The 15,278-nt window shown below is 43.8% G+C and overlaps 1 pseudogene; it reads right to left on the bottom strand.

Moving 5' to 3' along the window:
- Nucleotides 1-258: 258 nt before the first annotated feature.
- Nucleotides 259-15,278, bottom strand: part of LOC102839321 — a 34,326-nt pseudogene continuing 19,306 nt past the window's right edge.

The following is a 15,278-nucleotide window of genomic DNA, read 5'->3' as shown; positions in this document are numbered from 1 at the left end:
AGAAGCAGAAAAAAACACACCATTCCTTACACTTACATGGTTAATCTGCCATGTATCATCTTCCAAAAAGAAAATGTGTAAAATTTCTAACAATACTTAGATGGATATTGTTTGCCTCCAGTATACCCACTCAGATGTTACAACGAATAAGAAACATCAAGGTTTTCTCACATTTGTAAGAACACTGTCCACTGTGAGTTAGGATACTTACATAGAAAAGGAGGAAAATGAGAAGATTTACCAGATTCCTGATATTTGTTAAGTGGTCTCTTCTAAGGCTACATTTGTGTCTGGGGGGTAAGCGGTATGAACAACAGTGTGGCATTTCCCATATTGGCTACATTTAAAAGGTCCACCTCCACTGCAAGGTTGCTGATGTTCAACAAGGACGGAGAGCTGACTAAATGCTTTCTCACATTCATTACATTAATAAGCCCCCTCTCTGCACTGTGAGTTCTTACATGTGAAGTGAGGTGTGAAATAAATTTAAAGGCTTTGCCGCATTTCTTACATTCGTAAGGCCTTTCTCCACTATGAATTCGTAAATGTTTAGTGAGGGCTGAGGATTGACTAAAGGCCCTCCCACATTCCTTACATGCGTAAGGTCTCTCTCCACTGTGAATCCTTGTATGTGTAGTGAGGTTTGAGGACTGTCTGAAGACTTTCCCACATTCCTTACACTGATAGGACCTCTCTCCACTGTGAGTCCTTATATGTGTAGTGAGGTGTGAGGACTGACTAAAGGCTTTCCCACATTCCTTACACACATAAGGCCTAACCCCGCTGTGAGTTCTTATGTGTTCAGTGAGGTATGAGGAACGACTAAAGGCTTTCCCACATTCCTTACATTCATATGGCCTCTCTCCACTGTGGGTTCTTATATGCTGCGTGAGGGACGAAGAATCACTAAAGGTTTTCCCACATTCCTTACACTGATAAGGTCTCTCTCCACTGTGTATTCTTTTATGTGTAGTGAGGTGGGAAGAGGAACTAAAGGCTTTTCCACATTCATTACACTCGTAAGGCCTCACCCCACTGTGAGTTCTTATGTGTTCTGTGAGATACGAGGAACGACTAAAGGCTTTCCCACATTCCTTACATGTGTACGGTTTTTCTCCACTGTGAGTTCTTATGTGTGCAGTGAGGTACGATGAACGACTGAAGGCCTTCCCGCATTCCTTACACTGGTAAGGCCTATTTGCACTGTGAGTTCTTCTATGTAGAGTTAGGTGTGCGGAACAACTGAAGGCTTTCCCACATTCCTTACATTCATAAGGCCTCGCTCCACTCTGACTTCTCACATGTGTAGTGAGTTGTGAGGAATCACTAAAGGCTTTCCGACGTACCTTCCATTCATGAGGGTACTTTTCATGTGAAATGAAAAATGAAGGATTACAGGTTTTATAACCTTCTTTACATTCATGCTTATGATCTTTAACATGCTTCTGACAGGATGAGAGAGTACAAAAATCGTTCCTGCTCTTGATACTTTCCCTGTGTTTCTCTCCAGTAATTGTTATCAAGGGATCCTTAAGACTTGACTCATAAGGTTTCTCTACAGCAAGAGTTCTCACAGGAGTGCTTAAGTCAGAGGGACGAGTGCAGGCCTCTCCACATTCCTGAAGAACAGCGTGTCCACTGTAAGACCTGGTGTGAGGCGTATACGACAACTGCTCCCGGTAGACTTCTCCACACTCACAGCATTCGAAAGGATTGACTTCTGGAGGATCTTTATGTAGCACAGGAAGATCTGAAATCTGTCTGAAGGTTTTTCCACACTGGTTACCATTATTATTTTCATGGAGGTTCTCTATTGTACGCTTTCTGTTAAAAATAAGCAACATGATGTTGGATATAAATTTGCTATGATCTCACTGCTTCCAAACACAGAACACGCATGGCTTTTGGCCTGAGTTGTTTCATGTTTTATACATTAAATCATCTAATAGAGGCACTGTTGTCAGTTACTGCTTTCCTAAAGTGCGTGTCTTTCTGAAAATGGTGTGCAAATAGAATATGCTTCAAATACTCAATATGTAACTTACATTAGGAAAATGTCATATTAAGAAAAGTAAACCCAGAATTTTAGATCTAAGCATATATATAATTATTTTCATGCATCTTAGGACTTTCTTCAAGGAACTATTTTCTCACATTTCAATAACACTCACCTCAAAACTGTCTGCTGGTTTTCAGGCTGAACTTTACTTCCAGGTGAGTCAAAGATTTCTCCTAACATGGACAGCCAGCTACTATAACTTACTCTATGTTCACTGGGTAACTTTTCTCCATCATACAGGTTTTGAGACACTGACCCAATGTTTCAAGGTGAAGTTCACAGTATGAAACAAAAAGGAAAGGAATTAGTAGGGGAAAACAAAACAGCTGTGAAGAAAGACTTACATACGTTCCGCTGTCTCAGAACACTGGCAATGGTTAAAACCCATTTCCTAGGAAACACTTCCTGGGGAATGACAGTGACAACCAAGTGTACTCAGGAGAGCAACACTGAAAAGTGATTGGGCACAATACACAGGGACCATTAAAACAGGAAAAGGGGAAATATTTCTCTGTGACCACAGGTGTGAGGAGACTGATAAACTCCGATTATCTGTGCAGCTGTCTCCTCAACCCAAAAGGGACTTTTTCAAGCTGACTGATTCAACTTTAATTTCCTCTGGTAGCGTAGTGGTTATGAGTCGGGCTACTAACCTTGAGGTCAGCAGTTCGAAACTACCAGCCATTCTGAAAGATGAGACTTTCTGCTCCCATAAAGATTTACAGCCTCGGAAACCCTGTGCAGGGTCGCTATGAGTTGGAACCGACTCCACGGCACATCATCACCACCACCACCACCACCAGGCAGGGATGATCCTTCAAAAAACTGCTTCTGTAACGCCCCCAACACAGTGGCCCTGAATGGGTCCCATTCCTAAACCCTCCTTTGCTCTTCAAGGAGAAGAAATGATGCTCACAGAGAAACACATTATCTGACAAGGTTCTCAGGGAAAACTGCAAATCATGAGGGAACACAACACAGTCCAGAGTTATGAACATTTCCCTGAAGCTGTGCCAATACTTTGGTCTCCAGTATTTCTGAAGATGAGCAGATATGAGCATATGTACAGCAGATAATAATGTCAAACTGTGTGCCTCTGTGGACTAATGCATCAGACTGCAAAGTTGTCTGAACTGCAAGGTGGTCAGTGGTTCAAGCTCACCAGCTGCTCCTTGGAAACCCTATACAGGGTCGCTATGGGTCAGAATTGACTCAACAGCACTTAACAACAACAATGAACATAGGAAAATCTGTACATGGTCCCAAACCTCCAATCACCCAATGCCTCAGAGACCCCTGAAAACCATTCTGCACTGGCAACACTTGAAGATCATCAAACCTTGAATCACAAGAGAACTGAAAATGCATCTATATTCGTGAGTGTTATGGTCTTAATTGTGTTCCCCCAAAATATGAGTAGTCCATTCTAACACTGGACTGCCAACTACAAAGCTGGCAGTTCAAACCCACTGGCTGCTCCTTGGAAACTCTACACAGGGTCACTATGAATCAGAACCAACTCAATGGCACTTAACAACAACACACCTGTGGCTATAACCCCATTCAGGAATGGACTTTTTGTTATATTGAAACAATATTAGTATTGTTGTTGTTGGGTGCCACAAGTCGATTCTGACTCACAGCTCGACTCCATATAGTGTTAACTAGGAGCAGCTGGTGAGTTTGAACCGCCAATCTTGTAGTTCAAACTGACCTTATGGTCCAGTGCTTATCCTACCGCGCCACACCAGGACTCCATTTTAGTATAGGGTTATGTCTTAGATCATCTCTTTTGAGATACACAAGGATAAGTAAAAAGCATTGCTATAAAAATCATAGAAGCTGCTATTTAATCAAAAATATCAAAACGTAAGGCTGTTTGTTGACAAGTCCTCCATCTAGGTCTACACTCTTCTGAAGGCAGTTCTAACAGCTCTCTAAGCTTCTCTACGCTTTCCCCAGGGACTTCTGTGCGCCAAGATTTACAGTCAGTCAGAACGGACAGTTTGGCGTCCTTGAGGGACTTGGGTTCCTTTTCATTGTTCTTTTGAATTTTAAGGGCAGATAGATGTGTGAAGGGGCGATCGGAACTGTAGGGTGGCTGGGTGAGGTCTGCCACCAACACCATCCTGGAACGCTGCTTGCTACCTTTGAAAAACGAGCAGGTGGATTGTAGTGGTGCCAAAGACGCCTCAATGTTACAGGTCTCCTGGGCCCTTTTCTCACCAATGCACTTTCTCATCATCTCTATGCGTCTGCACAACAAACTCCCACGATCGTCCCGGTGTTCTCTGAGAAAATCTATCAAGAGCACCACTTTGGAATTCCAAAAACAGATGGCATAACCTTCTGAGGCAAGTTCTCTGCTTTTAATTAAGCGACCCACCAGATTCCCTCAGGAGCCAGTTTTGCTACATACAGCAAAGGGCCATACTGTTCTATGTATCTCTATTCCTCAGCCCAAAGACTGGTACAAGGCCAATGTGCAGAAGGTTCTGTCCCCTCTTGGAGGAGTCTTGGTGAGGCGCTTCAGGTTAATATGCTGGACTACAAAACTTCGGTTTGAACTGCAAGGTTGGCGGTTCACGCTCACCAGCCACTCCTCGGATATCCTAAACAGGGTCACTTAACAACAACAACATATGATTAAATAAAATGATCATTCTTACCTACTGAGGTCAGGTTTCTGAAGGTTTCCATCATCACATCTCTGTAGAGTTTCCGCTGAGCAAGATCCAGCAATGCCCACTCTTCCTGGGTAAATACCACGGCCACATCCTCAATGACCACTGAGTCCTAAAACACCCCACATATTCCAGATCAGCAAGGCACCGTTTATTTCAATGTGCACAAGAGTTAAGGTGAGGTTGACAAACCTGGGGCCTGAAAATTCACAGGGACCTGACTCAGGTTCTACATCCTACCCAGGCCGACTCAAGGAAAACAGCCGCCAGCCTTTTCCCTTCACTAAGTTACATTCTTTTCCTCACTGACTGCATCCTGTCTCATAAACTTACAGCACGATGGAATCATCTCTCCACAAGTTGGCTGTAACCAAGTCCAGTCTTCCTCCTCTCTCTTTATGGTCTAGCATAGTTAGAAAACGAATCAAATTTGAATCTTCACTTCACTGTGAGCAATTTCACCTTATTTCCATAAGACTACCAGAAAATACAACATGAAGCCCGGGGTGAAATCAGGATGGGGTAGTAATAATTGGGTGATACAGCAGTAAATGGTAATTTTTTCTTTTGCCCCCAACAGTCAATGGGATGACCAGGGCCAGCATAAACTAACTGGCCACTTAAGGCTCGGAGCTGGTCCTATTTCTTGAAGCATTCCAAGATATCAGGAAATGACACGTCCCCCTGCTGAAAGGAGACCTCTTTAGGAGAACTACGAATTTTCACCTATCTGCAGCTGTGCTATCATCCTCTCTGGCCACTTTATAGAGACAGGCAAAGGTACTTAACAAATGTAAAAGAGCTCAGGTGTGAGACACGAAGCACGAGACTCCAGGTCTCCACGCATTTCTCAAATTCTGAGACTGGACACAACTCTGTATCGGTTATTAGTGATCCCACCCCTCAACATCAATCCATACAGCCCAGAAACACTGAGTACAAATGCAGCAACACTGGGAATATGGCGCAGGACTGGCAGTGTTGACTTCTGTTGTACCTAGGCTCACTGTGAGTTAGAAATGACCTGATGGCCCAACACACACACAGAAACAGTAACATAAAAGACGACCAAGAGTTCTACCTCTGCGGAAACCACGACAGCATGACCCCATGTTTACTGAACGAGAAGAAGAGGTTAAGATTCCCATTTTGAAATAATTGTACAAAATGATCAGGGCCAATCAGTTTTACATGTCACTACTGCTGAAGTGGCAAATGTCCTACAACATACACACCTGATACCTTGAAAAAAATTCACAGAAAAAAATCCATTATCTTTCAGCTTCATTTTCCCACCAACTTTTTGAAGCCCCTTCATTTATGTGTGTATACATACACAAACACAGACAGACCACACTTTTTTCTTTTAAACCACAAAGAATTAAGTTTTGTAAGGAAATTGAAATGCAGAGGGTTTAGCTGTAGAATTCGTCATGAAGGACAGAAAGCAGACTTAACACGACAGTTCTCTAGAGCTGCATGTCCCGCCCCCTGCCCAGAATTTCTCACAGTTCAAGAACCACCGTGACCACCTGAGGCCTGACCACGGCCATTCATTCTCTGGACGGTAGAACTGACCTCTTGGTCAGTGAACGCAGCACCAACCCTCTGGCCTCCTCATGTAGGGAGGAGAGAAAGGAGACTAAAGTCGACTGAGGGCTGGAACTGGAGGAACAGCAGATCAGCTGTAGAAGAAGTGGACTCATCCTTGTCAGGGAAGGGGTGACAAGGAGTTATGTCTCACCAATCCTGGTAGGCCGGTGTTTTAGTTATCTAGTGCTACCATCAAAGAGATACCAAAAACAGGTGGCTTTAACAAACAGAAATGAATTTTCCCACGGTTTGTTGTGTCCAGTGCCATCCAATTGGTCCTGACTCATAGCGAGCCTGAATAGGTTTTCCAAGGAGTGGCTGTGGTGAGCTCACACCGGCAACTTTGCAGTTCAAACCAACCTTGTGGTCCAGTGCTTATCTGCGTCACCATGACAGGAGGTAAGTCCAAAATCAGAGCGTGGGCTCTGGGGGAAGACTTTCTTCCTCTGTTGGCGCTGGAGGAAGGCCCTCATCTCTTTGATCTTCTCTGCTCCTGGGAGACTTGACATCTTTCTCCATTTCTGCTTTTTTTGTTAGCATATCTAACCTCTTATCCAATCTCCAAAAAGACCCATGTAAGACACACCTTACATAAATCCTCTCAGTAACAAAACAGCCCCAAACGGGAGAAGAAACATAAGCATACTGGTTGTTGTAAAATGCCACTGAGTTAGTTCCAACCCCTAGAAACCCTGAAAGGAGTGGCTGGTGAGCTTGGCCTGCCAACCAACCTTGCGGTTCAAACCGACTTTGCGGTCCAGCGCATTAACCCACTGCCAGATTTAGGATTTTAAAAACATTTTTTGGGGAATACAATTCAATATGAAACATTTCATCCTTTGCCCACCCAATTTATATCCTTGCCACATGTAAACACATCCGCCCCATCACATCATCTCAAAACTCTTAAATCAACTCCAAGTCTAAAACCCTTATCTTCTGAATCATCCAAATCAAGTATGGATGAGACTTTAGGCATACTGGTGGAACAGGCACAAGACACACATTTCCATTACAAATGGGAGAAATTGGAATAACAGGCACCAAGTCCAAACCCAGCAGAACAATTGACGTGAGCTCTCACGGCTCTCTTCCCTGACACCAAGAAAGCCTGCTGGTACTGTAGCTCAGGCACTGGGCAGCGAGTCAAACCCACCAGACCCCACAGGACAGATGACTTTGTCTGCACTCATAAACATTTATAGCATATACAGAGCTATCATGATCAGAATTAAACAGATGGCAGTGGGTTAGTACCAGCCAGAACCCTGCCCTCCAGACTACGCGTAATGGCCTTGTTCTATGATGCTCAGTCCAGTGGAATGGGAAGTCTGTTCCATCGGCTTTGGGCAGTCATCTGAGAGGTGACCCTATCGCCTCAGCTCCAGTAGGCCCTACTCTTTCACCCCTTGGGCATGGCAGGCCCATCCATTCACCTCTGGGCTGCAGTCCTACCCCCCTGCCTTTGTGAACAGCAGCCCCACACTCCAGGAACAGAGTTTATGAAGCTCTGACTCCTTAGTGCCCCAGAGATGGTGCTTTGCTTTTCTTGAAGGACAACAGATCAGATGTACCTCCTTGGGACTGTTGCCTACCTACGTAATTACAAGAGGCAGACCATGTTCTCTCCTCTTGGAATTTCTGTCCCTGTCGGTCCAAGCTGTTATGGTAGCTGACTAACCACAAATCACAAGTTCAGTCTCTAAAATAAAGATTGTGTAGTCATGTTCTTGGAAATTTTAGGACACATGCCTTACTTTATATAGAACAATTTCCCAAATTTTTACATTTGTTTCATAGCTCATTTTTATGTCTACTTCTTTCCGATTGCATTTTATTATGAGTGGAAAGAAGACACCATGAAACCCCTTAAAAATCTAACTTAGAAATCTCAGCTCAACATCATCACTTCAATGTATCTGAAGATACATCAGACAATTTCTTTGCAACCGTATAAATATCATGACCCTTCTTTTGAGAGCATGTGCTTTCACATGGTCATCATTTTATTTTGAAGCCACACAAGAGGCACATTTAAAGTCCACATATTTAGTGCCCTTCTGTTGCTGGTGCCATGTGTGTTCTCTAAGACAATAAAGCCATCCTCTATAATGCTCCTCAAGGAGCTCTGGTAGTGTAGTGCTTACAAGCTGGCCTGCTAACCTCACGGTCGGCAGTTCAAAACTACCAGCTCTTCCGCGGAAGAAAGATGAGGCTTTCTGCTCCCATAAAGATTTACAGCCTCGGAAACCCTGTGCAGGGTCTCTATGAGTCGGAACCAACTCCACGGTACTTAACAACAACAACTACTTTACTAGGAGTCCTAGTATGGTGCTGTGGTTAATGCGTTGGACTGCAAAGCCGTTTGAACTGCAAGGTCAGTGGTTCAAGCTCACCAACTATTCCTTGGGCACCCTATACAGGGTCGGTATGGGTCGAAACCGACTGGACGGCACTTCACAACAACTATTTTACTAAGTACAATGTCCTCCTGATAATACATCTGAGGTATGAGAGATGAAATCTCGCCATACTTGGTTCCGAGGAACATTCTGGCTATACTTCTTCCAACATACAACAGAAATCATTAGACTGAGCAAACATCAGAATCAGTTTACACAAGACAGAAAGTTCATAATTATCAGTCAGGAAATGCCAGGCAACTTTAATTAACATGTTGTTGTTACCGTTAAGTGCTTTTGAGTCGATTCCATATAGTTTCTAAGGAGCAGCTGGTGGATTTGAACCACCACACCACTGACCTTGTGGTTAGCAGCCCAGTGATTATCCTTCGGCGCCACACCAGTCTGGGATGCTAATAACACGCTGCTGTTAAGTGCTGTTGAGTTGGTTCCGACACATTGTTGTTGTTGTCATGTGCTGTGGAGTCGGTTCCGACTCATAGCGACCCTATACAGGGTTTCCGACACATAGCAACATTATATAAGGTTTCCAAGGAGCAACTGGCTGGTTTGAACCACTGACCTTGTGGTTCAGAGTTTGGTGCTTATCTTACAGTGCCACACCAGGAGTCCAATAACATGCTAGGGTATTAATAAAGTAAACAATGTGCAGTAGCAGATGAATAAGGTAAGCAGAGATGGGAACAAAGAATTCCAAGCAACTGCAGGAAATCACGTATTTAAAAAGTTTATCAAGGGACAGGGCAAAGACAAGGACAGAATCAGTGCACATGAAGATATGTTAATAGAAAATCCCCAAACGGAAACGCATAGAGAATAAGAAAGACGGACTAGAGCATCCCAGACTTGTGTGACAACTGTCAAATCAGAGCTGAGTGCAGACTGAGAGCGCCAGAAAGAATGGCAGGAGAAATGAACAGAAAAAATGTTGGCAGATACTAATGACTGAGAAGTTTACAAAATTAATGCCACACACAAACCCAGAGAACCAAGTTAACTCCACCAAAGTACACCATGTCCAAACTTGCGACGCAGTGCATTATTTTATGTGGTCCTTTCAGCAGATGACTGGGTGGGACCACACATCACAAGGTGCCTATGGCCCACCAAGGAGACTGGATTGGTTGGTAGTGCTGTAAACAGGGTACATGACACCCTGGCATGGGGATTGGTCAGTTTTGCCATCTTGCTAACCGTAACATGGCCATCCTTCTTCTTGTGTGTCGTCAAGTCAATTCTGACTCAGAGACCCAGGAGAGGGTTTCTGAGAACAGCTAGTGGGCTTGAACTGCTAACTTCACGTTTAGCAGTCCAGTGTTTATCCGACAGCATCACAGCAGGGCTCTGAGTCAGCCTAGAGGCACTAAAAGAAGAAGTTCACAACTAAGAGTGAGCCCAGGGTGAAGTGTGCCTTTGCAACCAGCTTCTGTGCATTACGAACCTCAACTGAGGAGACAGAGACAGAGAGTGTTGTAACACCCGAGTCAGTGAGTAGCAGCGGCAGCAGAAGCCGAACCCTGGCAGGAAGCCAGCAGGAGGCAGTGCAGGTGGAGTAGGGACGAGGGGTGGAGGGCCAGAGAGAGGCCTGGCCTGCAGGTAGAGCTAAATAGAGGCTGTCCTGTTTGAAGAACTGTATCATGAGTTTCCTGAACCTGAATTGTTACTTCCCTATTAAGACCCTAGTGATGAGTACAGTCTGTGAGTTCTGTGTGGCTGTTCTAAGGAATTCTCACACCCATCAGAGAAATAGAGTACTGTGGGAGAGACTGGTGGTATTAGAAACAGGAAAGGTGTGGGCCAGCGTTGTAGTCTCTCACCATACTTAGTCACTCTGTATACTGAGCAAATAATCCAAGAAGCTGTGAAGAGGACTTCAAACACTTACTGATAAAGATCAAAGACCACAGCCTTTGGTATGGGCTGCATTTCAATGTAAAGAAAACAAAAATCCTCACCACTGCACCAATAAACAACACCCATATAAACGGAAAAAGGACTGAACTTGTCAAAGACTTCATTTTGCTCAGGTCAACCATCAACACTCATGGAAGCAGCAGTCAAGAAATCAACGACATACTGCATTAGGCAAATCTGCTACATAAGACCTCTTTAAAGTGTTGAAGAGCAAAGATGTCAGCTTGAGGACTAAGGTGCACCTGACCCAACCCATGGTATTTTCAATAACCTTATATGCATGCGAAAGCTGGACAGTATATAAGGAAGACCATAGAAGAATCGATGCTTTTGAGTTATGGTGTTGAAGGAGAATACTGAAAATGCCATGGGCTGCCAAAAGAACCAACAGATCTGTGTTGGAAGAAGTACAGCCAGAGAGCTCCTAGGAGGCCAGGATGGCCAAACTTTGTCTCTCATACTTTGTACATATTGTCAGGAGGGACCAGTCACTGGAGAAGGATCTCACGTCTAGTAAGGTAAAGGGTCACAGAAAAAGAGGAAGATCCCCAGTGAGACAGATTGGCAAAGTGGCCGCATCAATGAACTCAACAATTGTGAGGTTGGCCCAGGACCGGGCAGTGTTTTGTTCTGCTGTGCATAGGGTCACTATGACTTGGTATCGACTCAATGGCACCTCACAACAACAACAAGCATATGAAAATAAAAAAAGAGGAAACCCAGAAAGCTTTAGTAAACATTAACACAACAGAAATTAAGAAAATGAAGGAAACCCATAAACAAAATGAACTCCGGGCAGAAAGTAGCAGCACGAAAAGAAAGCCACAAGCAGAATGACAGCAGTCGACTCATACCTATCGATCATGACATTAAATGTACAAGGTAAGAGACAGAAAGCAGGATTCTCCAATATGCTGTCTACAAGAGACACACCAGAAACACAGAGACAGCCAAAACACCATCCATCAGCAGAAGAATAAACAGACTTTGTTAAATCACACAATGGAATACTATGCAGCACTGAAGAATAACCACGAAACACCTCACAAACACAGATGAAACTGGAGGACATTATGCTGAGTGACAATTAATTGTTGTTGTTTGTTATTAGATGCCATCGAGTCGGTACCAACTCATAGCGGCCCTATGCACAACAGAACGAAACACTGCCCGATCCTGGGTCAATCTCACAATTGTAGCCAATCACAAAAGGACAACTATTGTACGAGGAGACAACAGTTGTAAACATTTTACAATTGTTACAGGGCTGGGGGTGGGGAGGATAAAGTGCATACAGGTAAATATTGTTAACTGATGGTACATGGGGTGGACTGCAATCATTGTAATGATGGTGTTGTTACTGTTGTTAAGTGCCGTCGAGTCAATTCTGACCCATAGTGACCCTGTACAGGGTTTCCAAGGAGCAGCTGGTGAGCTTGAACCACTGACCTTGCAGTTCAAACGACTTTGCAGTCTGCCACCTTAGCCCACAGCGCCACAGCAATGTATAATTTGTTGACTGTAGGACAGATGATCTGCTCTGTAAACCTTCACTCAATTCACAATAAAAAGTTAACAACAAAAACAAGAAGTGTAAATTCCATGCTACCTTTTATATAACAAAGTAAGAGAAATAGAATATTTCTGTTTATATTTGCTTGATTTTACACAAACACTGGCAAGATGCTTCAGAAATAAAGTTAATCACTTAAAGGAAGCCGGGAGAAGAGGGATGGGCTGGATTAGGCCAAAAGTAGAAATAAGTCTTCATAAAGAATACTTTTAAAGTTCACATTTACTTCTGAACTTTCAAAATGCTATCTATTGGAAAAACATAAACTCAGTAATCTACATTGGACTTTTAAATATGGTATAAATGGTGTGGTACGACAGGATCAGCACTGGACTGTGAATCACAAGGTGGGCAGTTCAAACCCACCAGCTGCTCCTTGGAAACCCTATACAGGGTTGCTATGGGTTGGAACCAACTCGATGGCACTGAGAACAACAAAAATAAAATGAGATAGTATTTTTACTAGGAATTCACAGTTGTAGTAATAAAACCACTTAAAATTTACTCAGTGTTTTTGTGTACACTCCCCCACCCCACCCACCAAAAATACTCAGAGGGAATAGAAGCAAACACTGTTGAATGATGATGCACGAAGGAGACTGTAATCATTGCAAAGAACGATGAGTGTAAAACTGATGTTCTGACATGTAAACTATCACTCAATTCACAATAAAAACTTTAAAAAAACAAAAAAAGAACTTAATCACTCCGGACCAACAGTTATTAAGCAATCTATTACACTTGTGTAAATCACAAAAGCACTCATTAGAGCTCTTTTTCTCAACACAGTATCCAGGGACATCAAAGTCTGTACACTATTTTAAGGCACTCTGGTAGCATAGTGGTTACGAATCAGGCTGCAAACCTCAAGGTCAGCAGGTCAAAACTACCAGCTGTTCCGCACAGAAAGATGAGGCTTTCTGCTCCCGTCAAGATTTACAGCCTCAGAAACCCTGTAAGGGGTAGCTATGAGTCGGAACTGACTCCACGGTACTTAACAACAACAAACATCTAGTTTATCTCAGTCAGGATAAAGTTTCTAAACTGGTTAAGAGATTTAACACATGAGAGGTTCTGGCATGATGTTAAATGTATTCAGAGTCTCTCAGAACCTTCTCAAGATTTAAGTACGCTTTAGGGTAAGTAACTTCTACACCACTTAAAACAGGCATTCTTGTGTTTGAGAAATTTATCATCGTCAAATTGGAAAATTCTCTGTAGAAACACATTCAATGACGTAGAGGCTTTCTTCCAGTGGGAATTATAAGCCCAAGAATTTAAATGCTCGCAGGTCACATGTTGAGCTTCTCCAGCCAAAGAGAACACTCCAATTCTAGATTTTAATTCAAGACTGTAGAGAACGGGGAAAATCCTAAGGATTTAATGCCAACCCTAGGGAGGATTCTCACACACTTGAAGGCCACAAAGCAAAATGTTTGGGAGGGTGGGGGTCGGGGCTTGAGACCATACACAAGGTCCAGCTGAATGTACTGTCTCCATTGATACCTTAGGAGAGGGCACGAGAGCCCCAAGCCCACCTTCTTACCCTACCCCAGTTTTAGAACTGGGAAAACCCCCAGTGCCTGGGAGAAGCCAAGAACAGTGTTTGCATTGATGAGATGAAGATGGTTCTGGAAGGCCTGGGGCTCATCCTCCACAGCCAGGGCTGCTGTCTGTAGACTCTGGTGGGGACACTGTCATTCAACACAGAGCACATGGCCCAGGGGCCCAGCTCTGCAGGTCACAGAACCACAGGTTTCCAGACCTTGACAAACCATGTGTGTGTAAAGGAAGGGTTCAATGTCAGTAAAGCAGAGTCTCAGGATGTCTCCTACTATCAGTCCTGTTTCCTCCTCTGTCACCTTTTCCCATAACTGAGGAACTACAGGGCCCACAGCTGCTCCTCCGACGGCTCCTACTGAATCTCACCCCCTCATGGCAAGAACAACCCCCTTCTTCATGGTACTCACCATTTCCTTGCTCCAGCTTCTGGAAGTCCAGGTGAATGTCCTCTCTTAGCCCAAGAAGTCACACTTCAGTCAGATGGAGAGGAATGGAAGAAGGGCCACTAAGCAGTTTGGAGGCAGATGAATAACATTTGGTCCACACACCAGTCAGAGCAGCTGAAATTCTGACTTGTCATTTAAAGATGATCACCCTCGGTCCCCAGCTGCATACATTAGACTAGCTTTCTCTGCAGCCACACTTGGGACCTGAAATGGAAAAATGGGGAAGATTCAGCGTTGAATAAGGAGGGAGAGATAGGATTTAGGCCTTTAGTCCTTTCCCTGGAAGGGCGTCTTCCCAGACTTAATGCTCAGTTCTGAGGGCATTTGTATTTGTGGTAGCTCAGTCTCTCTCCGTGGGGATGTATAGCATTCATCCCACAGTGATACAGGTTTCTCCCATCTGGCAATAAGATCACAGATGGAGGAATTTAACTTCAAGAGCATGAGAAGTTCCCAGGCCTGGCCAGGATGAAAAACTTCTGCTTGATTCTCTCCAGGAATTTAGGGGTCCAAAACTGAGGTGGAGGGTTTGTCTACAGAACTTTGCACCAGCAGATTAACATACGTACTTTCATTTGATATCGGTGTAACTGACTTTATGGATTCCTGGTGTGGCGCTGTAGGATCAGCACTGGTCTGTGAACCACAAGGCTGGCAGTTCAAACTCACCAGCTGCTCCTCAGAAACCCTACTCAGGGTCACTGTGAGTCGGAACTGACTCGATGGCACCTAACAACAACAAAGTGAATTTTCAGGGAAAATCTTTATAGTAATGTCTCCTCTTTAAGCATTCTTCCTTTTTTCAATTTTTCTAATGGTAGTGATTATGTGCTGTGGAGTTGGTTTCAACTCATAGCAAAACTGTCTGTATAGGGTTTCCAAGGCTGTAAATCTTTATGGGGAATGCAAAAAGTCATTAAGAAGACAAGAAAGAAGGAAAAGGTCAAAATGGATGTCAGAAGAGACACTGAAACTTGCTCTCCAGTGTAGAGATGCTAAAGCCAATGGAAGAAATGAGGAGGT

The sequence above is a fragment of the Chrysochloris asiatica genome, unplaced genomic scaffold (assembly GCF_000296735.1).
Source record: "Chrysochloris asiatica unplaced genomic scaffold, ChrAsi1.0 scaffold00530, whole genome shotgun sequence".
NCBI lineage: Eukaryota > Metazoa > Chordata > Mammalia > Afrosoricida > Chrysochloridae > Chrysochloris > Chrysochloris asiatica.
This window is presented reverse-complemented; position numbering and strand designations above follow the sequence as displayed.